We start from the raw sequence: 23,744 nt of genomic DNA on the forward strand, positions 1-23,744 counted from the left end.
CAAAAAAAATTGGTGAAAAAAAGTTACTTATTATTTTTGTATATTTTATCTTTGAGGAGGTCATAAATCATTTTTAAAATTTTAAAAATATATTGTTGATTTTTATACTTCTCAAATTAGTTTTAATTTTTTTAAAAAATAAAAAATAAAAATTGTTTTTTTTTTGTTTTTTTTTTTTTTTTTTGGTGATCTGTCTCTAAAAATTGAGGCGGTGGAAAGTTCCCCCTCAAAATTCCCACTTTTTTTTATTTTTCCAAGATAGGTAAACCCCTCGTCACTCTCCATGATTTTCATTCTTCGGCAGCAGCGAGATTTCAACTTAGAAACGCTGCTCTCTCTTCGGCGATAAGACAGCTTGGGCGGCAGCGATGATCGACCGTTCGAAGGGAAAGGGCTTCATTCTCTTTTCTTCGATCTGAAAAAATATCAATTTAATTCTTGAGGTATGTTTGGATTCCACCATTCTCTCTCTCTCTCTCTCACACACACACATTCACTCCATATTTGTTCAATTATTTGATGTTTTTAACTGCAATTTTGATTATGGGTTTGTAGAATTTTGATCGAGGGATCAATGTTATGGCACTACTACAAAAATAATTAAAGATCACACTTTGATAAATAAAAATATCTTACTTTTATTGAAAGTGTGATAAATAAATAAAAAATTAGATTGATATTTTAATCACACTTGATTTTATTAAGTGTGATAATATTTATTTTTTATGTCACTTTTCAATTAAATGTGATTATATATATTTTTTTCAATCACTTTTGTAATTAACGTGTAATTATATATATATATATATATATTTTTAAATTTTCCTTTTATATAAATTAATGTTCTAATATTCCCACATCCTTATCACTACTAAAAAATCAACTTTTTGTGACTATTTTTTTTTACAACTACCTATTTAGACGTCGCCCAAAAAAAAAAAAAAAAAACAAAACAAAACAAAACAAAATATTTAACATTTATTCACTATTAGAAAATAACTTTTTACAAATAATTTTTTTTCTATCAATTATTTAATGATCACAAAAAATAATATTTGCAACAGCAAATTGGGGACTAATTTTTTCTTTTATTTAAATTTTGCCCCTTTCTTTTATCTATGCCCTAACTCTTTTCACTTTCACTTTCCGATCTCTCTCTCTCGCTCGCCATGGTGGCTCTCTCTCTCTCTCTCTAAGATTATGATGAGAAACAGCAGACAACAATGCCTTAGCTACTAGGGTTTGATGATCAAAACCAGCAGAGATCATCCGCATTCAGACCTCGAGACACCAACCCCGATTCTATCATTTTCACCGTCGAATCCAACTTCAGCCTCTTCTCTTCCACTTTCGATAGCATTAATCATTGCTCCGTTGCTTCCGATGTTCACGATCACGACTCTGTCGTGTCTCAACTCACTCAGGTTCCCTTTTTTTTTTTCTTTTTTTTTTATTTCAATTTTTTCTTCCAAAAAAAAAAAAGAATTTTGATTGCAAGTTTATTTTTGATTGATTTGTTGTTCGAGTTGAATATTGCACTGGAAATCAAGCAATACAATAACTTGAGTTTGACTTTGACAAGGAGCACCAAGATGTTGATAACAATTCAATTGTGAAAGGAAATCCTCTGGTAACTGAAGATTGTTCCTCTGCAACATTAAATCGCAAGTGCATTCTTGATGTTAGTTTTGTTGGTCGGAGTAGCTTCTTTATGCATTTCCTCTGATCTCATGACTTTGATTTCTGCTCTATGTTGATTTGCATGATAACTAAAGTAGGAAATTATTGTCTGATTTGTCCAACCAAAGTTAGCAATTTTATTACTAAGTTTGTTTGATGATATCTTTTAATTGCTTAGTCAAAAAAAGTATAACTGTTGTAACATTTGGGTGTCAATAAGTTGTCTTGATTTTGTATTCTTAATCATGTTTGATCATAATTATGTTTGCACATAAGCACGTGGACACATGTTGAAGTTCACTTAATTCAGTGTGAGTAGGGTTTTTTTAAAGAGCAAAGTTTGGTCTTGTACCCCCAAATAGAACCACCAGATGATTTTTTATGATGCTCATGGAGAATTTTGATAAAATTTGAATGGTAAACAATTATTTTCATCTTTGTGATAAAAAAAAATAAAATAATAACTCATCATTTTATCATACTGGACTAAGAAAGAGATGTAACAAAGTGGCCCTAGTAAATCGATCTTAATCTAAGGTTCAATTTTAGATCTATGTATGTCACACATTCCTAGTATCAACCTTGACCAAATAATCTTTAATGTTATAGGTCTTATTTATTTATTGACCAGAAATGTTATAGGTCTTATGATGCTGATAAAATTGTTTAATTGATTTAGGCTGTGTTTGGATTATTGATTTGGGTAGGCATTTTGAAAGGGAAAGGGAAAGGGAAAGGGAAAATGTGTAAAATGTAGCTATATTTCATTCAAATTTCACCTAGATTTCCCCTTTTCTTTTCTAAATCCCTGCCTAAATTCATGATCCAAACATAGCCTTAGTGTTCTCCATTTTAGTGTACTTTGATTTTTGTTAAGTAGGCATTTCATCAATATATATGGGATTTTGTTAACAAGTGCCTAAGAGAAATTTGTTAAGAAGCTTGAAATGGTTGTAGGTTCTTTATTATAGCTCATGTCATAACGAATGTTTAACTATTTAGGCTTTATTAACCAATGTCCCATCTTGTATACTACTTCTGGTAATTAATATTTTGGTGTTTTAATACATAGATATCATCTTCTTGATTCATTTTAACGACATATTAGACTTCAACACAATCATGTTTTATGGTATTAATATTTTAGTGTTTTAATACACACACAAACACACACACACACACACATATATATATATATATATCATTTTCATGATTCATTTTAACAGAGTGGACTTCAACACATTCATGTTTTACCATGAATGCTTGTTAGAGTTCATATAGCCCAAAGCATTAATAAATAAATAAATAAATCTGTGAGCTCTTACATTTTCTCTTTCACCTTATTTTTATTTTTATTTTTTTGCATTTATATAGAATTTCTCAAACCTATAATAGTCATATATCATATATATATATATATATATTTCCCAATATGGATAGTAGTGTTTTATATTTTAACATCCTTGGGATTGATTTTTCTTTTTCGAATTTTTACGATTCCCATAAACCATAAAGTAGATTAGTTAGGCATTTACAATTATATATTTTGGTGGTGATTAGTGAATGTGTTCCCTTCTTGAAATGATGATGATTGACACCAAATCCTCATAAACTTCATGATCAATGCATGAGTTGAAATACCAACATCCTTAAGTCACAGGTCCAAGAATTGCTACCAATCCATTGAAAAGAAATGTTTTTTAAAAATAATGGTTGATTGAATTTTAGTGTATAATGACAAAGAATCAAGATTATTTACTGGTTTTATGTTTAGCAAGAATTGCCTATTTTCTTTCGCTCTTTTGTCATGTGGCATAGTATGAACTCTGTATCACTGGATTGAGTGAAGTAGGAAGATCATAAGTATTCTTTCGTTCTTTTGGGTTTTTTTTTTTTTTTTTTCGGGGGGGGGGGGGGCTTCTATCTCTTGGCATTTGATAATGACTGTGAATTCATCTCAGACATCACAAACTAGTTTATTTTTATGTTATTTGATTTGAATTATCTTATTTTTACTTATTAAAATAATTGAACTTTATTTTATAGATTGATTTAGCAATGTTTGGTGGTGAACTATTGTGCCAGGTACAACTAATTTATTGTTTATTTTTCTCTTGTTATGCTAAGAAATTATTTGAAATTCCATTTCCCCCTATGTTACTGTTGCCGCTTGGGATATTTTTCTTTTCTGTCAATGCTTTAACTCAATTTTTTTGAGATTTCTTTATGCATTTCCCTTAAATCTCAGTCCTCTAAATTTGCAAGTTTAAATTTTCATTTATGACAATAATAATAATAATAATAATAATAATAATAATAATAAATCTTTTTCTTTCTTGAATGTAGGTTGTTGAAGATGGAGATTATGATCTTGCTCGAGTGCTAATTGGAAATAAGAAAAGGTTTGTTCACATGCATTTGCTTATTGTCATTGGTGATGCTATAGTTGCATTAAACACATCTTTCTAATTGGGATTGACTTGATTTTATTTATTTTGTACTTGGTTTAAATTTAGGTATTGTTGTACATCAATTTAAATTTTGGATTGTCAGAACACATGGGCTATTGTTGTTATCATAAATAAAATTTATTTATATATATTTGGATGTCAATGAATTAAAGTGTGGATATTATTTAATAATTTTTTGATTGGAAAGTAATTTGTTATTTGTGATGGTAATTTTTGCTATCCCAAATACCAAATTAATTTATTTATTTTTTATAAAACAATTAGATATTTTGCCAACGCAGTCAAGTTGTCGCCGAAAGTATCATTTTTACCGATGCAAATTTGAGTCGGCAAAAATGACACATAATTATCTTATTTGAACTACTTTTGCCAACGCAATGGTAAATTGGTGACGATGGTTGAAGGCTTTTACCTACAAAGATGTTTGTCGCTAAAGACATACTTTTGGCAATGCAATGAATTTTTCGTCTGTAAAAACTTTTCCCGAAACACTTTCAACGACGAGTTACCAATGAAGCTCTACAGGTCGACAAATGGCGACGAATTTTGTTGCGTTGCCAAAACTTTTTTGTTTGTTGCAGTGTTTTGTGACTCAGTGTCAAACATTGATCTATTTCTCTTGTTGTTTTCACCTCTCTACTATGTTCTTGATTTCTTGATCTTAAGATGATTTGATGATATCCTCGTCGTCATCTTCTTGATGAGTTTATATGTCATCGTCGTCCTTAGGTCGTGCACACATCTGAGTTGAAACGCTTACTTTATTTATTTACCTACCTTTTTTTTGCTATGCTATTGTAATTCTTTGATGATGATGTGTTGTTGTTGTTAATGATGAACCAGCTTGTAGATCCATATTTTTGGTTTGGAAAATAGAGATAAAGAAAGTAGGCTCAACAAATAGATATAAAAATTGAACAAATAGGTCAAAAAATTGAACATATCAATATTTGAACAAATAAGATCAAATCAAACGGATAAGATCAACATTTGAACAAATAGATTAAAAATAAACTTGATAAATTTTAATAGATAGATTTAAAAAAAAAATCAACAGATAGAAAATTTGGACAAATAGAAAATTTACACAAATAAAATTTGAACAGATAGATATAAATTTGAACAAATAGTCTAGTCAACTGATAAATTAATGAATAAAATTAGAGACAAATGTCATCTAAAATCAACGGAAGGATTTCTCACTAAACTATTTTATAAAGAGTGGACCTCTCACTAATAAAAAATATCCACTAGACCTAATACCTCATGCCATTCTTATCTTAGACTTTTCAACAATTATCTTTAAAAATTTATGTTACTTTTAAAATAAAATTTTAAATAATTTTTTTTAAAAAAATAATAAATATTAAATAATGAAATTAAATAAATAATAAACAATGAAATTAATATCAATCAAATAAAATATCAACAAAAATTTTAAATAAAATATCTATAAAAATTTATTTAAAAAAATTTACATCAATAAAAATTAAAATTTTATTTTTTTAATTTAGATTTTTATATTTTATTTTATTAAATACAATACATAATGAAATCAAATACTTAGAAGGTAAATGTGTCATTTTATAACTTAATCCCATAAGATTTCAATTCCACGTCCCATAGGACACAGTGGTCCAACATATATAGGATTCATATAGTACGATGAGACTCTTAATCCTGCCTACAAATTCTCAACCAAGAACTTCATAGTAGATTGGACATAGAGATATATGTTTTGGTTTTCTCTAATTGTATGGAATTAGGATTCTTAATTATGAGTAGATTAGGTAAGATAGAGATATAAGGGGTGAAAGAAACAATACCGTTGGCACTTGGATGAGTAGGGGCTCAACTACTCTTAAGCATAAGGTTTGGGTAGTGGGGTAGATTTTTAGTATTTTGGACATCTAATATGAATTCTCTATTTTATTTAATTGTAGAATCTGTTTGCCGTTGATGTAGAAAATTTGGGTTGCACCACTCAAAATAGTGTGATTATATTTTTGCTTTCGTGTGTACATGGATGTGTTTCCATTCATGTTGGTGGAAGGTGGAATAAATCCCAACACATTTAGCCCCTCTAGGTTCTAAAAATATTATATGGCTGCGCAACCCACACTTTTATATTTATGAAACATGAGATTCAAAGTATAAAATTTAACAATTTGGATAAAATATTACAAAAAAATAAAAATAAAATTGGTTTCTCACAACTAGTCGATAGATTTGCCTTACAATTGGTAAATATGCTTTTTATGCTATTTTTGGCCTTTTATTTTCTGTAGAAATTGATGATATAATCTACTTTTCTTTAAAATATTTTTGTTAATATAAATGTTCGCCCATATATTAGAATCTGAGTTCCATTTCAAAACAAAAAGAGAGGGGATTTTATATGTATATCACTGGAGTTATTAAATAACCATAAAAATTAAAAATAACTTTTAGCAGTTTTTAGATTTAACTCATCTTCTTCATTTATAAAATCGCTAAAATTTTGAATGTAAAATTATAATTACATTTCGTTTTCACTGACCACTAGTATGTGTTTGCCGGTCAGAAATTCATTTTTGTGTAACAATTTTATTTTTTTTTTAGATAAAAGAGAAGGGGTTTAAAGAAATTGTAAAGTAGGAAAGAAATATAAAACAAGGAAATATGAAAACATGCATACCCTTTAACCTCATTTACCTCATATACCTTTAGCATGAGTTTGAAGCATTACAGTAGAAGCCACCATACATTAAGCTAAATCAGTGACAGGGCAACTCTCCTTTGGCATATATATCTCACTGGAATTATATGCATTGCACCGAATATTCAACGAATCTCTCCATTAATTACATGCCAAGAAAGAGTAGCCCTATCACTGGTTTGCTTATCAAACTCCTCTCTCTCTCTCTCTCTCTCTCTCTGTGTGTATAATTGCATATTATTTGAACTGCTTGCTTGCTTCTGTGTTATGCAGGCTCGAGAGTGATAAAAGCTTGTTCCATTTTTATAAGCATTTCATCGGGTATCTTTTTTTTATTTTTTTATGTTTTTATTTTTTGATCAGCGAAAAAAGAGTAAACCTATGAAGAAATGGAATATGCTATGGATATCCTTTCAAAGGCTGCTTTTCTTTGTATCATTTCAATATCTTTTTTATGTAAAAGCTCTTTCCAAGCAGATCAGATTCCACAGCTCTTCTTGTCCATGCCTTGCAGCTGAGACCCGAAAAAAAGCAGTCGAAAGGAGATGTTGTCTATGTCATGGATATGTCTCACCAACATGGGGCATTGAAATGGCATATCCATTCTCATATATTCTCTTCTCTTTGTTTTTGCTTAATTTTTTTTTTCCCCTTCTTATAATTTTTTTTTTTCTCTTTAGATGCAAACCTAGTAGTGTGGAAGTATTTGGAGTATTTGGATCAGAGAGTTGCAAGACAGTACTTAAGTTTTCACTGCCAACATTGGTGAATTAATTTCGAAGTGCCTATATTTGAATTAGTTTTGCAATGCCCGTATTCGTTAAAAGCAGTCTAATGGTTAAAACGTACCTCATTGTTGTGACCTAAGATGTTTTTTGGCAATTTTTTATTTTTTATTTTTTTTTATTTTATGTTTTTAGGGCAATCAACTTTTCAATACTTTTATTTTTGTAATTATTCTATTTAATAATATTTTGTTTTCAAAGTCACTTTTTTTGGTCAAAATTTTAGTATCCAGATCCGAGTTTAACTTAAATTTTTGGGCAAATTACAAAAATAGTTTTTATATTTTACCCCGTGTGTCATTTTGATCACTGACATTTTCAATTACGCGATTTAGCCCCTCAATTTAATGAAATGTGTCAATTTCGTCCAATAATTGGCGCCCGTTTGAAATTTTGGACGGAAAGTCAGCATCTACCTCTCACGTGCTCCCTCTAGCAATTACTGAGGGGCACTGTAGGCGCGCCCTTGGGCCTCACTACAGTTTCGAACTCAAATTGTCACGGTCCTGTATCTAATCTCGCAAAGTGCAATGCAAGACCGATGAATCATCAAAGAGTCCAAATTCGGCAAATCGTTTTTGAAAACAGATTTTTTTGAAAGAAGTGTCAAACATGGACTGCTTTGCCAGATACAGAGTCGCCACCTAAATATTTTATTTTGGAAAATTTAGGAAACCCTGACTCGTTGCCTAAGGTCACGTGTCCGTCATCACTAAAGTTGCCTCGGCTCGGGAACTTAGGTACGATTGGGGAAGGTCACTTCGTGAGCACTCCCGCTCGCCCGATCAAAGATCGGTCTCTACTAACCATGATATCGGGTTTTGAAAACATTATGCATTCTTATTCCGGTTATTAGCCTAGATTTACTATGTGATGCGCACAGCATACAAGTATAGACTGGATCGCCTGAATTGGAACAACGCATCTCAAGTTTGTTTATTTGAAAATGGTTTGATGGTGCTACTTGTAAGTAGGCTAAAACGTGGATTTGCCACCCTCGGGCGGGCTTAGAAAAAATGATGATTTGCCACTCTCAAGTGGGCTTAAAACTCACAATTGATAAATTGTCCCAATCCAAATAACCCAACCTTCACCCACAGGCATTCAGGCAGTTATATCACATAAGCAATTAGCCTCATGGTAAGTATGCTATCATGGCAGTCACTCACACGCATGCAAAGATGCTAAAGCATAAAACTTACCGTGTACTCCAAGCCAAAACAAAAGTCATGTTAGAGATCCATGCATGATCCTAACTATACTGAAATGCCTAATGCAACACATGCAGGAATGCAACTACAATAGGCTCGGCTATTCTAAGATGGCATATGATGATGTTACAGCTAACACGTATTCAATTTGGAATTGAAATACAAATGCAATTAGTATGATGCGCCGAGCTCGGTTCATGCAAGACAGATGAATGAATGCAAACATGCTATCATAAGTATGCTAATTGAAACATGCCCTAAACTAACCATCATAAGCTGGTAAATAAAAGGGAGAAAGACGTAGGGTTGGAAGACATACATCACACACACGCACACTTATTACAATTGTGCCCTCGCTCGGAGGGTCCGAATAAATAATATAGTCCGAATAATAATTACAGTCCGAATGAATAATTAAACATTACAAAACCCTAATTAAATAACAATTTAACTAGGAAAGCAAGTAAATAGCGTGCAAGCTACAAACTGGACTGCCTCAGCTCTTGTTCTGAATGATGAATGATGCATGCTTGAGTTGCCTGGCGCGAAAATCCATTGCGATGCCCCGATTCACCTCTGTTTGCAATTAATCCTGGAATGCTATGCAAGGCTTTAGAAAGCTGCTGATTTCTTATTTGCTGCAACAAAGCGCAAGAAAGGGACACAGCAAAGTATTTTCACATTTGTATGCATGACTACTCTTCAAGGAGTGTAGTCCTCGATTCTCGTGCCATCAATCACGCATCTCGATGCATGATGGCTGATGAGTCGAATTGCACGACTCGATGTGAAATGAATGCACATGAAAACTCAACAAGACCTAAACTCCATCATGGGTAATCCGGAGTGTCGGCGACCGAGAATTAAGACACGTTCCGTCACTCGGAGTATGAAACGTCCCTCGTTTCCCGTGCTTGGGCTAACTCCTATCCCAAACACAATGCAAATGGGATGGCATACACAATGCGACTAGCATGCAACCTAGCATACGTAATGCTATGGACCAAAATGGCATACACAATACACAATGTAACATGGCATACACAATACTCTAACATGCAACCTAGCATACGCAATGCTATGGACCGAAATGGCATACACAATGCACGATGGACTTACACCAAAATGAGTGGACCTCAGCCACACTCACATCAGTGGCCATTAGATGGAAATGAGACAACCGAAATGCGTGCACACATGCGCGAATACCAAGGACCGAACCTAAGGCATGGAATGCCACTCTACCAAAGCATGACAAGGATGAAACATGACATGGAATAGCATAAATTACAGCTCTAAAACAGCATGAAATATGGTCCCGAAACATGCAAATATGGCACACAATGCAAGCTAGGGGGCCCGGGTACCGAAACTAATGAAATGTGTTACTCTAGAGGTACCCAAAACAATGCGCCAAAGGAAAAACCAACCCCAAACAGACCCTAGGAAGGTCTGAAACAGTGGGAAATTGGCCTAAAATGATGACTCGGAATGCAATGAAATGGAGCTCATTCAATGGTCAGTAAATGGGGCATACAAGCCCAACTCTCAAACGCATTTAAAGAGGTGAAAACATGGCAACATGGCATTCAAACAAGCTCTAAAATGTGATGAATGATAGGCTCAAAACATGGAAATATCTCAGTACATGCATGCAACGAACCTCAAAACTCGAAGATAGGCAAGTGCATTGAACTACAAGCATGCAAAACTAACATCATTCAACCACAAGACCCAAAAACAGAGCTAGGGTAGTGCAAAATGAGCACATTATTAGTTCAAGGCATGGCCAAAAGGTGCCAACATGAAGGGTCAAAACAACATGCAACATAGGCTAGTGAACCATGAGTTGTTCTACGACTATATGAAGCATATGAGGGCTCACCCAACCAGCCAAACATAGAAGTATTTCATGCCAAATAAACCCCAAATAACCACTGAAATGCATCCAATGCATGCAAAAATAATGAGCTTCTTTGGAGGGCCATGCAAGGGGTTACTCAACACAAACAACAAGGACACTTAGCATGGCAAAACCAACTCTGGAAATCAAATATGACAAGCCTAAAACTCACCAAATTGGCCCTGAAATGGGTCAATGAAGCATACAATGAAAGGCCCCCTCAAAAGGCCTTGAATGGAATTGTTCTACACATGCATTACGGACACAAAATAAGACCAAAGAGGCTCTAGACAGAGCTAAGGCAGACCTTGAATCTCACCAAATTGAGCCCAAAAAGTGACTTCACAACATACAAGTGAGGGTCCCTTTGGGAGGCCAACAAAGCTAGTAAAGAGAATGAGGGGTGAGAGGGTCACCCCTCTATGATTTTGAAGCTCAAAGGCACATCTAAGCCACTAAAAATCCACTAGATTTCAATGGCTAAAAGACCAAATCAAGGCCAATGTAAGTGCTCACATGCATAGCTCAAAACATGAGGAAATAAGGCATGAAACGGGGTAGATGACCCCAAACAGAGAAAGTATCTTAAAAAAACATGTTTATAAGCTCATAAGGAAAAATTTTCAAGTTTATGACAAATCTCGGAAATGCTCACAAGTAGAGCTAAGATATGATGCAAAATAATCCTACAAAGAGGGACAAAGCATACAAGGGTGTAGGAGACCTCAAACAGAAAAGTGTCCTCAATCAATATTCAAGAGGAGCTCCAAATATGACACTTTTTAGTTTATGATAAAGTCCAGAAATACTTTCAAGTAAGGCTAATCAATGGACCAAAAAAATGTAAGTTTAAGGGAAATAGGTGCTTACCCTTGAAGAGTAGCAAAGCTGGAGCTTTTGGACCAAGTTGGTAAACCTTTAACCCTTGCAAATCAGTCCCAAAGTGCTGGAATGGATGGAGGAGGTGTGGTGCTAAGGGTTGTACTGCAAATGGTCTAAGAAAACTAGGGTTTGGAAGCTCAAGTGTAGAGATATAGAGAGAGAGAGAGAGAGAGAGTTGTAAGCCTTCAAAGGTGTTCAACCCTTGCCAAAGAAGATCAGCCTCCCCTTTATAGAGCAGAGGCTCTAAAATATCCCAAAAGGGCTTCACATATCCTCCATACACGTGTATGGAGGATGGTCCAATTGCCTCACAACTGGCACAGCTGTGATGCATGCAGAGAGGGTAAAAAACAAGAAGCAGGCCGGCCACTCCCCCTGGTCGGCCGACCAGGGGTCAAAAGGTTCAAGAAGAATTTCTGGCCGGCCACCCCAAAAAGGTGGCCTCCCAGATGAGTGCAACACAGCTGTATAGTGAAAAACTAGAAAATGTGACCAAGAGAGAGAAAAATCAGCTTTTTAGCAAGGTTCAAAAGGGTCAAGATGAATTACTGGTCGGCCTACCCATATTGGTGGCCTCCCAGATGAGCACAACACAATGGTGGTATGAAAAGCCAGAAATTGTGGCTTAAAAGTGAGAAAAACCAGCTTTCTGTCAGAAAAATCGGTTTTTGGAGAGAGAAAAAGAGAAAATTGGTTTTTCAGGGGAAAAGGTGGCCTCCCTCCATACTACCACCTCCCTAACAATGAAAATAGGGTCCCTACCAAAAATGGACCAAGACGGATGCAAAACGAGGGTTCGGGGGCCAAAACGGACAGTCTAGGGCCCTGAAAACAGGCTGTTAGGCACCGGAAGTGGCGTATGACCACGAAGGTGGTCTCCCAGGCCACAGTGTCCCTCTAAAGGGAGGAAATAAGGTGTGTGCCAAAAACCGGAGCAATCGGAGGTAATTAAGCAGTCCCGAACCGAGGCGCACGGCCGACGGCTCCAAAAATCGGAAACTGGCCTCCGAACGGGAAAAACAGCCTACGACCGCGAAACGTAGCCTACGGTCACTGAGAGATGGTTTACGGGACCTCTCCCTCCCTTCGGGAAGAGAAAACAGATAAAACAGTACCTGGTTCGCAAACCGAGGCAAAGCACAAAAGAGCCCCGAAGTCCGGAAGTAAGGCTCGCAGCCGAGACTCTAAAACCTCAGAATGAGCACAATATGCAACATCACCGAGCACTCAACTGGTGACGTCTGAGTCTTAAGGTCGGTCAAAAATGGGGTGTCTACAGGCACACTCATCTTTTCACCTCAAACCTTAGTTACCTCCATCGTCCATATACTGGCAGCTTCCCCAAATTAGCAAATCCATTCTCTCTGTCTCTGTACTATCGAATCGTTTCTAGGGTTTTGAGTAACCAAAAAATTGTTTGATTGTAAATCTACTGAAATTGGCGTACATAGAAAAAAAAACGATTGACGAAGTGAAAAGACGAACAGGGCGATTGTGAGGATTGGTAATGAAATACCAGATTATGATAAACAAAAAAGTACTCTTTACCTTTTTTTTTGATTTTGTATTTTGCTTTATTTTATCTGTCTGCAAGTTGAAGCATTGGGTGGGTCAAAGAATCTACTTTTGCTTCACTCTGTTTGAAAGTGACGAAGTGAATGTATATTTATATATTCACGCATGTCGACACATCTACACAACTGCACACTGACAAAAAAACAAATCAATATCTATAATTTATGTATAGATAATGTGTTGTGGTCCCCCTTGTCCTGTATTGTTCATACAATAAATATGTTATCTTCTTTTTCAGATCTAGATGGTAATTATTTCACTATCAAAATGCATCACGGTGGGGTTTTAAAGTCTTTAGTAAATAGGGCTTATGTAAGAGGGAAATTATCATTTTGGGACAATTATGATACTGACAAAATGAGGTTGACAGAGATACGGGATATGGCTCAAAAGTTAGGTTATACTGAATTCATTTCATACCATTATCGAGTGCCTGATAGGGACTTGAATTATGGATTAAGGCCACTTGGGAATGATAGTGATGTAATGGATATGGTGAAATTAGTGCATGTAAATGAGATAATTGAAGTGTATTTAGAGCACATCCTTGATGTTCAGTTGCTTGAGCTTGAAGAGTGTAATCACTTTCACCATGCATCAAATTTTATTTTATTTTTTTTTGATCGGCAAAAAGGAGACTATATTGATGAATTATATGAAAATTTACATCAATAAAGAGGAGCTTGAAGCTAAAACAAGCTCCAACCTCCTAGTTGGTGAGAAACCAACGAGCAAAACGAATAGAGCAAAAACACTAGAAAACCAGAAAAATAAGGCACTACAACACCTAAAACCAGAACAGACAACACAGCACTCCATTAGGCACCAATCAGAAATCAAAACAGATCAGAGATCAGAGCAGCCCTTCAAGCACCAAAACAGAACAGGCAGATTAGATTTGCCTTGAGCTACATTACCCTGAATTACAATAGCCCAACAGTCATACCAAACACATTGCCTTGAACTACAGCAGCCCTGATCAATTACTGGCAGTGACCATGGCTGTTTGATGCTGCCTTCCCATACAGACTTCAAACAAGGGACACTATGTACTCTCTACACCAGCAGCAGCAGAACCAGTGCCAAAATAGCCCCAAACTGATATGAAATAGCAACATCACAGCAATACAGAGCAAACAGTTACTACCCCTACCTAAGCAGAGCAAATAGATCAGAACCAGATTAGAACCAGCTGCCCTGCTATCCAATAGATTCCAGAGCAAACAGTTCCCACCTCCCAGTAGACCTCCCAGCAACAAGCCTTACACTGATCTCTCAGCAGACCTCTCACCAAAGCAAACCATATTCCAAAGAAATCAAGGCCAAACTGATGCAGACCACCCTCCACTCTCACACCAATGCAAACCACATTCCAGAGATTCAGACCACTCTCCAAGAAACATGGAATTGGAACCAATCCAGATCAACAGACCTCACACCAATGCAAACCATTTTCCAATGCAAACCAAGCATGGCTTTCCAAAACCCCTAATGCCTCAACCAACACCCCTAATGCAGAACCTTACCTACTGCAGATTATTCACAATATCAGTTACTGAATAACCTGAGCAGAAAGAGCCAGCATCTTTGCTCCACATCGCAACTCGCACTTTAATGACCTCACACAGCTCCTCAAAATTTGGATGAATGCCATTAGAGATACAATCATTTCTTAATTTCCAGATGGACCAAAGCATAGCCAGAGGCATGGCTTTCCAGAACACCCTCTCTTGTTTTTTCAGCCTTGTACCAGCCCACCAATCTAATACACAGTTCACAGTATCAGGTTGAACCCACTGCAATCCCCACCATTTTAGCATAAGTGACCAAACCTTCCAAACAAAAGGGCAAAGAAGAAGCACATGATTTACACTCTCCACTTCCTCATTGCAGAAAATGCAACTCACATTGGCCTCATCAGAGAGCACTCTAATTCGTTGCAAAAAGCTGGAAGTCTTTAGCCTTCCCTTCCATGCCAACCAACCAAAGAATTGAGCTCTATGTGAAGAAACATTGTTCCATAATAGATCTGAAACCTTACACACTGTACCTAAGGAATTGTCGCACCCCTTATAAGCAGAGGACACAGTGAAGTATCTTGATGGGTCTACTTTCCAATGCAAAGCATCAGCCATATTTTCCCTAAGGACTGGAGCATTACTCAGCAACAGTTTCAACCTACTCAAATCCTCCACCTCCCATTGAAAAAGTGATCTTCTAAAATTGAGGTTCCACTCCACCTCACTATTTCTTCTGATATGCATCACATTCACAGAATCAAACTTTTCCAAAGACAAGGAATAGAGCTAGGGAAAACTTCCATCAAGCACACATTGTTACACCAAGTACCTCTCCAGAACAGAGTGTTTTTCCCATCCCCAATCACTGGAGCAGAGTTTTCTTTAAAGAATTCCACCAAATCAGGTCTGGTTCTAGCAACACCCAAAATGTCAGCCCATATACATGAGATCTTAGGGTTATCAACAGGTTCTGGACACCACCCTACACCAACCTGATTGTATTTGTTATCTATCACTTGTTTCCATGGAGGATTAGGTTCAGCCCCAAACCTCCACCACCATTTCAATAAGAGGCAATCATTCATAAGTCTAATCTTTTTAACCCCTAAACCCCCCTGTTGTTTGCTTTTAGAAATCTCCTTCCATTTGACCAAATGTATTTTCCTACTGAAGCCACCCCCACCCCATAGAAAATTGGATTGAATTGACACAAATTCCTTAGCAACCCCTGCTGGCATTTTGAACAAAGATAAATAATAAATAGGTAAGCTAGACAACACAGATTTAATCAAAGTTACCCTACCCGCAAAAGAGAGGAATCTTCTCTTCCAAGAGGCAAGTCTTAGTTTGCATTTGGCTAACACTGGCTGCCAAGTCCTCTTTCTCCTTGGGTTTGCACCTAGAGGGAGTCCTATGTACTTTAAGGGCAAACTTTGATGAAGACAATTGAACTTATCAGCAAATTCCTTGGATGCTTCATCTGTTAACCCAACTCCACACACCACACTTTTGTGGTAGTTAATTTTTAGTCCTGACAGCACTTCAAAACATCTCAATATCCTCTTTAAGTTATTAACCTCCCCTCAATGAGCTTCACAGAATAGAATTGTGTCATCTGCGAATTGCAAATGGGAGATCCTAAAAGCACTTGAACCAACTGCTGCCCCTTTGATCAACCCCAACTGTTTTGCTCTTTCCAGCACGATATTCAGGCCCTCAGCCACAATGTTAAAAAGGAAGGGGGATAGAGGGTCACCTTGTCTAAGACCCCTTTGCGGGCTAAATTCTGAGGTTGGCGAACCATTTACCAAAATAGAAACTCTGGCTGATGAGACACACTCCCTCATCCGACTAATCCATTTAACCCCAAAGCCACAATTTGAAAGCATAGTAAATAAGAAATTCCAATTGATTGAGTCATAAGCTCTTTCAAATTCTAACTTTAGGACAATGCCACTCTTTCTATTCTTCTTCCATCCATCCACAATCTCATTGGCTATCAACACCCCATCTAAGATGTTTCTGCCCCCAATAAATGCTGATTGTGCAACACTAATAATTCTAGGCAGCACAGTTTTAATTCTGTTAGCTAATACTTTTGCCAAAATTTTATACAAAGAGCCAATGAGACTAATAGGCCGGTAATCATTCAAACCAGAGGGGTTTTCATTCTTCGCAATCAAAGCAACAAAAAAGCTATTAATACCTTTGACCAATTTTGCATTTTGATGGAATTCCTGCATGAATTGCAGCACATCTACCTTGATCACCTTCCAACACTTTTTAAACATCACAAGATTAAACCCATAAGGTCCAGGTGCTTTGTTTCCTTCACAACTCTTAACTGCAGCTACAATCTCATTTTTTGAAAACTCAGCTTCCAAGAGCTCAACAGCTTCTCTATCCCCAATGGATACGAAAGGCCCAGATAGCCATGGTTCAGTAAATTGGTTAATAAAATGCTATTGAACTACAGCCCTCACCTCCACAGGATCCTCCTTAACAGTTCCATTGACTGCTATTGAGCACAGAGAATTTCTGACTCTCCTAGAGCTGGCCATAATGTGGAAAAATTTTGTATTCCTATCCCCTTGTGTTGACCACTTGATTCTGGATTTTTGTATCCATGCCCATTCCACCATTTTACTTAGTTTCCAAGCCACGCCTTTAGCCTCTCTTCTTCTAGCTTGCTCTGCCATAGATAATGGTGTTTCTTCAGCACTTATATCAAGTGCATGAATCTCCTCTTCAACTTGATTAAGTTTATGCTCCACATCACCAAAGACTTCTTTAGCCCACTGCTTCAATGCCAGTTTTAGTATTTTGAGCTTCTGAAGACATTTGAAACCAGCCCAACCCACCACATTAGCTTCTAACCACGTATTTTCCACAAAAGATCTAAACTTAGGATGTAGGGTCCAAGCATTTAGAAATCGAAAAGGAGTTAGGCCCCAATCTCTCTCATCCTCCATCAACAAAATAGGACAGTGATCTGAGACCTTCCGAGGCAGCCCCCAAAGCTTAAAATTAAACATTTGTAGCCATTCTGGACTAAGCAAGAACCTGTCAATTCGACTCCACTTCTCCCCCTTCTGAGAATTGCACCAAGTAAATTTTCTTCCCATCATTGGTAAATCGGCCACTTCAAGATTATCAATTAACTCATTAAACTCCCTCATACCTTTATCTCGCCTAGAACACGCCTTTCTTTCAGATATACTCATGATCTCATTGAAGTCCCCTCCCAAGCACCAAGGTTTATTGTATACCAGCTTTAATCGAGCCAAGCTATCCCACACCACCTTTCTCCTCCCCATATCATTTGAAATCACACACTCAAAACTGTTATAGATAGTACCTGATAAAATTATGAAGTTCCTGTTGCTGCAGCAATCAACCAGTTGAAATACTTCTGGGTTCCAGATGTATAATAGGCCACCAGCAGCTCCTACTGAATCAACTGCCATGAAATCCATTTGTTCTCTGCCCCAAATTGATCTAACAAACTTTTCATCAATTGTGGATCTCTTAGTTTCTTGTAGTAGCACCATATCAACCCTTCTTTCACAAAACACTTGTTTAATCTTGCTCCTTTTCCCAGGCCTTCCTAACCCTCTTACATTCCAAGATATAAGCTTCATAAAATAAACATTTTTCAACTCCTAAACACCCGAGGCAGCTGCTTAACTAGCATCCCCACCCCTGTTTCTCATTTTTTCCTTATCATTGGCTTCCAAATCCATTAATTTGTTAAGGACGACATCATCATTTCCTTCACAGTCCACACCAAGGATACGCCCAATTTGGATTGATGCTTCAGCCTCAGTGAGTAAAAGTCTCCTATTGCTTGATTCAGATGCCGCTGAGAATGAGAGGGCTGCCACTGCCGACCTAAACACTGCGCCTTTCTTCAAATTTAGAGAGGTCCCCGCCATTGATTTACCCTTTTGGAGACTACCTTTTTTCTTATGATGATTGCTAGAAAGATCGTGTATTTGCACCCTCTTGGTGGCTACCCTCTTCTGAATTAATTCTACAGAAGAACCCAAAATCTCACTACTAACCTCTCTTCCATTTCGGGCTAGTGTTTCTTCAACACTACAAGGTTGAATAGAGTCTTCTAAGTTGATTTGGGCCTCCAATGTTTTAATTGCAGGTGTGATGTGGGTTTGGGTTTCCACATCATTCAGTTCATGGGCTTTAGTCAAGACAACCTCAATGTTAAGCCCAGGCCTTAATAAATCAGATCCACTTAGACTTTTCAAGAGGCCTGGGTTACTAAAATCACCATCAACAGGCCTATTCATCCCATTTTGAACGTTGATAGAGCTCATCACTAGAGCTACCCCCCCACTCCCGCATGCGCCCCCAGAAATTGCTTTCCCCATGCCGCTGACAGTTTGAGCCACCACAGACGTGCTCTTACAGCTAGCCTCCCCTTCCCTGCCATTACAATCATCATTTCTTGGGTCAGTACACCTTACTGCTATGTCTCCATCATCGTCCACCTCATTGCCTACTAGTATCTCCACATCATTATCACCATTTTCCTGCTTGCTTTCTGCTTCCACCATCTGGGTAACTTCATCCCCATAAGAGCTATGCTTGACATTATTTCCATGTTGATGATGGCAAATACAATGTTTATTCACCACCTTTGCAGTAACAATCTGATCTTCACAAACTTTTATCGGATAAAGTACCCCTTTGCAGTCCAAATTGATATTCCATGCACTTCGTAACTATTCTTACCTTGCTGCAAATCAAGTTTTCCATATTGGATGTATCATTAGCAAGACCAGTCACGTCCCCCTATAATCTGCCTATTGAATAAAAGGTGTTGTTGTTCCATACGTTTAGGGGCACCCCATAACAGCTCAACCAGACATCTCTTTCTTGTGCAATGCCCATCCCCTATTTCCATTCTATAACCGATTCAGCCCAATCCTTAGCCCAAACCTCCATCTGCTTGAGTTGTTCACGCATGTTTTCGACCGATGGAAATGATAGAACTATGTCTCTACCCCCTCCTTCTCGAACCTCAATATTCTCCATGCCTCTAAACCTCAACTCTGTTTTGAAATCTGCCCCACAGTACAGCGATTTTAATCGCACAAGGGCACTGTTGTACAACCATCCATTCCCTGCTTCATAAACTTTTACAGTTAAAGTTGCACTAGTGACAGACCCTTTCCCACGTACTACCTGGGCAAAGGATTCCTTACCTTTTAGCTTCCAAGACACCGTTCCTGTACCTCCCATTTCCATTCTTTGGGTTGAACTCTGTAAAGGCCTCTTCTGTGCTTCAACACGACGAACAAACTCAGCAACTTTCACTGTTAAGGCTCTGTTGTCACACCACAGTCCATTTGCTTTCTAGACTGCCATGTTTGCTGCAATTGAGCAATTATATCTCACGAACCCAAACCTGGAGTGCGTCAACTTCCTTCTCTTATGTGGTATGAACACGTTTCACCATGCATCAATTGTCATTGTGGAAATTGGAAGTGGCACAAGTAATGTGGAGGGTGAGGGTGAGGATGAAGTTGAAGTTGAAAGGCAAAGTCATGATTCATCGAATTATTCTACAGATCTAAAGGACTTTGAGGACCGTGACTATGATTTCAATAAGGATGACATACTATTTGATGCTAATGTTGATAAGAATAATGATGAAAGAGTTGAGGTACCTCATATTGACTGCCTAGAGCCTGATGCAACATCTGATGACCTCAAGAGCATTAATGAATCTTCTGATGAAAAGGCTGGAAGCAACAGGGTTAGATACCCAGAGTTTAATCCAAACACAGATATGGTAGACCCAAAGTTCAAGGTTGGCATGGTTTTTGGCACTGCCAAAATATTGAAAGCTGCTATTAAGGAGCATGGTATTAAGATTGGGAAGGCTATTAAGTTAGTCAAAAATAATAACATGAGGGTTAGGGCCACCATGTGAGTGGATGCTTCATGTATCCAAGATGCAAGGACAACCATTATACCAGATAAAGACATATGTCCGCACTTACAATTGTAGCAGAATTTTTTATAGCAGTCAAGTGAATTCTACATGGCTGTCTAAGAAGTACTTGGAGACATTGAAGTCCAACCCATCTATTCTAGTGTAGTTATTCAAGCAAACCATGCAAAAGGAGCACAAGGTTGGGATATCCAGGAGCCAAGTGTATAGGACAAAGAGAAAAGCACAAGAATTGATACAGGGAAGCCTTATGGAACAATATGCCAAGTTATGAGATTGCTGTGAAGAGATAAAAAGAACTAATCCAGGGACAACTATCATAGTCAAAAAAGATGATGAAGATGCAGAAAATGAAGAACATGAAATATATGAAGCCAAGCCTAGGTTTCGAAGGATTTTTGTATGCTTTGTCGGTTGCAAGAAAGGTTTTCTGGCAGGATGTAGGCCATACATTAGGGTTGATGCCTGCCATTTGAAAGGGTCATACAAGGGACAACTATTGCAAGCTGTTGGTTTGGATGGAAATAACAATTGTATTGCTATGTGGGCAGGAGGTCTGAGGTACCAAATCAATTGCTTCAATGGCCAACAATTTGTAGTTGATTTGGGTGATTCAACTTGTTCATGCAGAAAGTGGGATCTAACTAGCATACCATGTTGTCATGTCATTTCAGCCATATATGACAAACATGAGCAACCTGAAGATTATGTGGCTCATTGATATAAGGAGACATACTTGGCTAGCTATGAACAAATGATATACCCAATAAATAATTTTGAAATGTGGCTAAAGTCTGTGTTGCCTAGATTATTGCCTTCAAAAGTAAAGAAGCAAAATGGTAGGCCAAGAAAGTTGAGAAAAAGGCAAGTAGATGATCCTAAGAATCCTTATAAGTTGCACAGAGGAAACACAACAACTACATGCAACTTGTGTGGTCAGCTTGGGTGCAACAAAAGATGATGCAAAGGCCAGCCTATTGCACCAAAGGCTATCCTACACAATTTGTTATTCAATTCATTTATTATATGTCCTTTATATAATTAATTACTAACAATTTGCAGGTGACAAACAACCAGTCAAGCACCCAGAGAAGCAATCAGCCATCTACTCAACCCAGTTGTCAACCAAGAGGCTAAGCAACCACTGAAGCCACTAATCAACAAGGCAGTAAGGCCTAAAGCAAGTGGTAGTCAACCAAGCTTCAACTTCAGAGCAGCATTGCAAGGGGTGAACATTAGAGGACCTCCACCATGTTTCATTAGAACAAGCACATGCATTGAGCCAAACACATCTACAGGTTCATATGAGGGTTCAACAACATATGTGTCAAAGGGTCAGAAGTTTGCGACCTTGTCTTCACTACCAAAACATGGAAACAATTAAATGTTGAAGGAGTAGTTACTTAATAGTAGACAACAGTTTTTTTTGTGAAATCTTATGCATTATGTTTTGTTGTATTTGGCCTTTTTATGTTTTGTTGGAACATGGTAATGTTTTGTTAGATTTTCCATTTTGGACCATGTTTGAAGTATTTGTTATTTGAAGTAATATTTTGTTGGATTTGTCAACTGATTGGCCTCTTTGTATTATTTAAAGCATTTGTTTTTTGTATTGGAACATGTTTGGACCATGTTTTTTTCTTTTTCTTTTCTTTGTATCAACCGTGTTTACAATGTTTATTTCTATGTCTTGTAATAGGTTGCATCATGTTTGCTAAAAGTGAAACAAACCAACGCGGCAAAGGTGAACAAACCAATGCACCATGAGACAATGTGATTGAAAAAAATGATAAACAAAAACAATTCATTCAACATTCATTTAAAAATTTAACATTGACTCAAGAGTTGATAAACAAATATTGATTAAAAAGCATTGCTACAGCTTCATTCCACATTGATATAGTGTCGTTCAAAACATGTTTGGATACTCATAACATTCATACATAAAAAACCTCAATTACATAACGCTGGACATAACAAAATCAAACACTAAAATCCATTCCCAGTAGTCCATAAGCATCAATTACAAGAAGAAAAAAGAAAAAGAAAAAAAAAAACTTTCATTCCTACTCCATTCCCAGTCCAGAAGCTTCAAAACAAAAAAACAAAAAAAAGAGAAGCAACTGCAGAACCATAAAAAACAAAAAAAAAGAAAAAAAAACTTTAAAAAAAACCCACTTCGTTCCTAGTCCAGAAGCTTTAATTTCCATCATTCCCAGTGCTTGAAAGAGAAGCAGCTGCAGAACCATCTCCAATCATGTTCCAACACCAAAAAATGAGTCATGACAATACCATCAAAGTAATCAACTTCCTCTGTCTTACTTTGTGCATCTTTAATTGCTCTTTAAGCATGGTGGTTCTTCTCAGCAACCCAGGTATGATCTCTCGAGCACGAGGACACAATGGAGGATCCACCCATAGAAAGAATCCACATGCATGTCTGCTCTGCAATATTTTTTCTTAAACGTCTCAGTTGCCTTTACAAACAGTATAACAAAAGGACATCCCAATTTTTTTCCATCTACAATTACACCATATTGAGGACATCCAAAAACCTCCGTCCAGGGTTGCTCTCTATCCACGAAGTCTTCAACTGAGCTTCCATTCTGCATCGGCATAGTACATGATCCATCCTCTTCTTCTGTCCTTCGTCTACCATCAATTTTGGAGTCTGTATGTGTATATAATGGAGATAGAGATGACATATATGGTTTTGGCGGGAGGTAACTAGGGTTTGAGGTGAAAAGACGAGTGTTCCCCTCAGTAATTGTTAAAGGGAGCACGTGAGAGGCAGGTGCTGGGTTTTTGTCCAAAATTTCAAACGGGCGTCAATTATTGAACGAAATTGACACACTTCATTAAATTGAGGGGCTAAATCACACAATTGGACATGTTAGGGACCAAAATGATACACAGGGTATAGTACAGGGACTATTTTTGTAATTGGCCCTAAATTTTTCGTTGTTCTCTTATTTTGGTTTTTTCCCCCAACATAAGCTGATTAACTGGATTTCTTTACAAAAACAAAATTTTGTAACCCCA

The 23,744-nt window shown here is 37.1% G+C and overlaps 1 long non-coding RNA gene across 17 annotated transcripts; it reads left to right on the plus strand.

Annotated features, from left to right (window-relative positions):
- Window positions 1-1,058: 1,058 nt before the first annotated feature.
- LOC114282510 (uncharacterized) lies at window positions 1,059-22,185 on the plus strand. 17 transcript variants are annotated; one of them, XR_014336781.1, is made up of 6 exons: window positions 1,086-1,424; window positions 1,583-1,630; window positions 3,727-3,765; window positions 4,027-4,082; window positions 7,123-7,170; window positions 7,530-7,648. It is a non-coding gene; the product is annotated as an uncharacterized LOC114282510 (long non-coding RNA). The 17 variants fall into 17 exon arrangements; XR_014336777.1 differs by having other exon boundaries at window positions 1,087-1,424; window positions 1,583-1,681; XR_014336775.1 differs by having other exon boundaries at window positions 1,111-1,424; window positions 1,583-1,664.
- The last annotated feature ends 1,559 nt before the right edge of the window (window positions 22,186-23,744 follow it).

Source organism: Camellia sinensis, chromosome 1 (genome assembly GCF_055761805.1).
Source record: "Camellia sinensis isolate YWXY chromosome 1, ASM5576180v1, whole genome shotgun sequence".
Taxonomy (NCBI): Eukaryota; Viridiplantae; Streptophyta; class Magnoliopsida; order Ericales; family Theaceae; genus Camellia; species Camellia sinensis.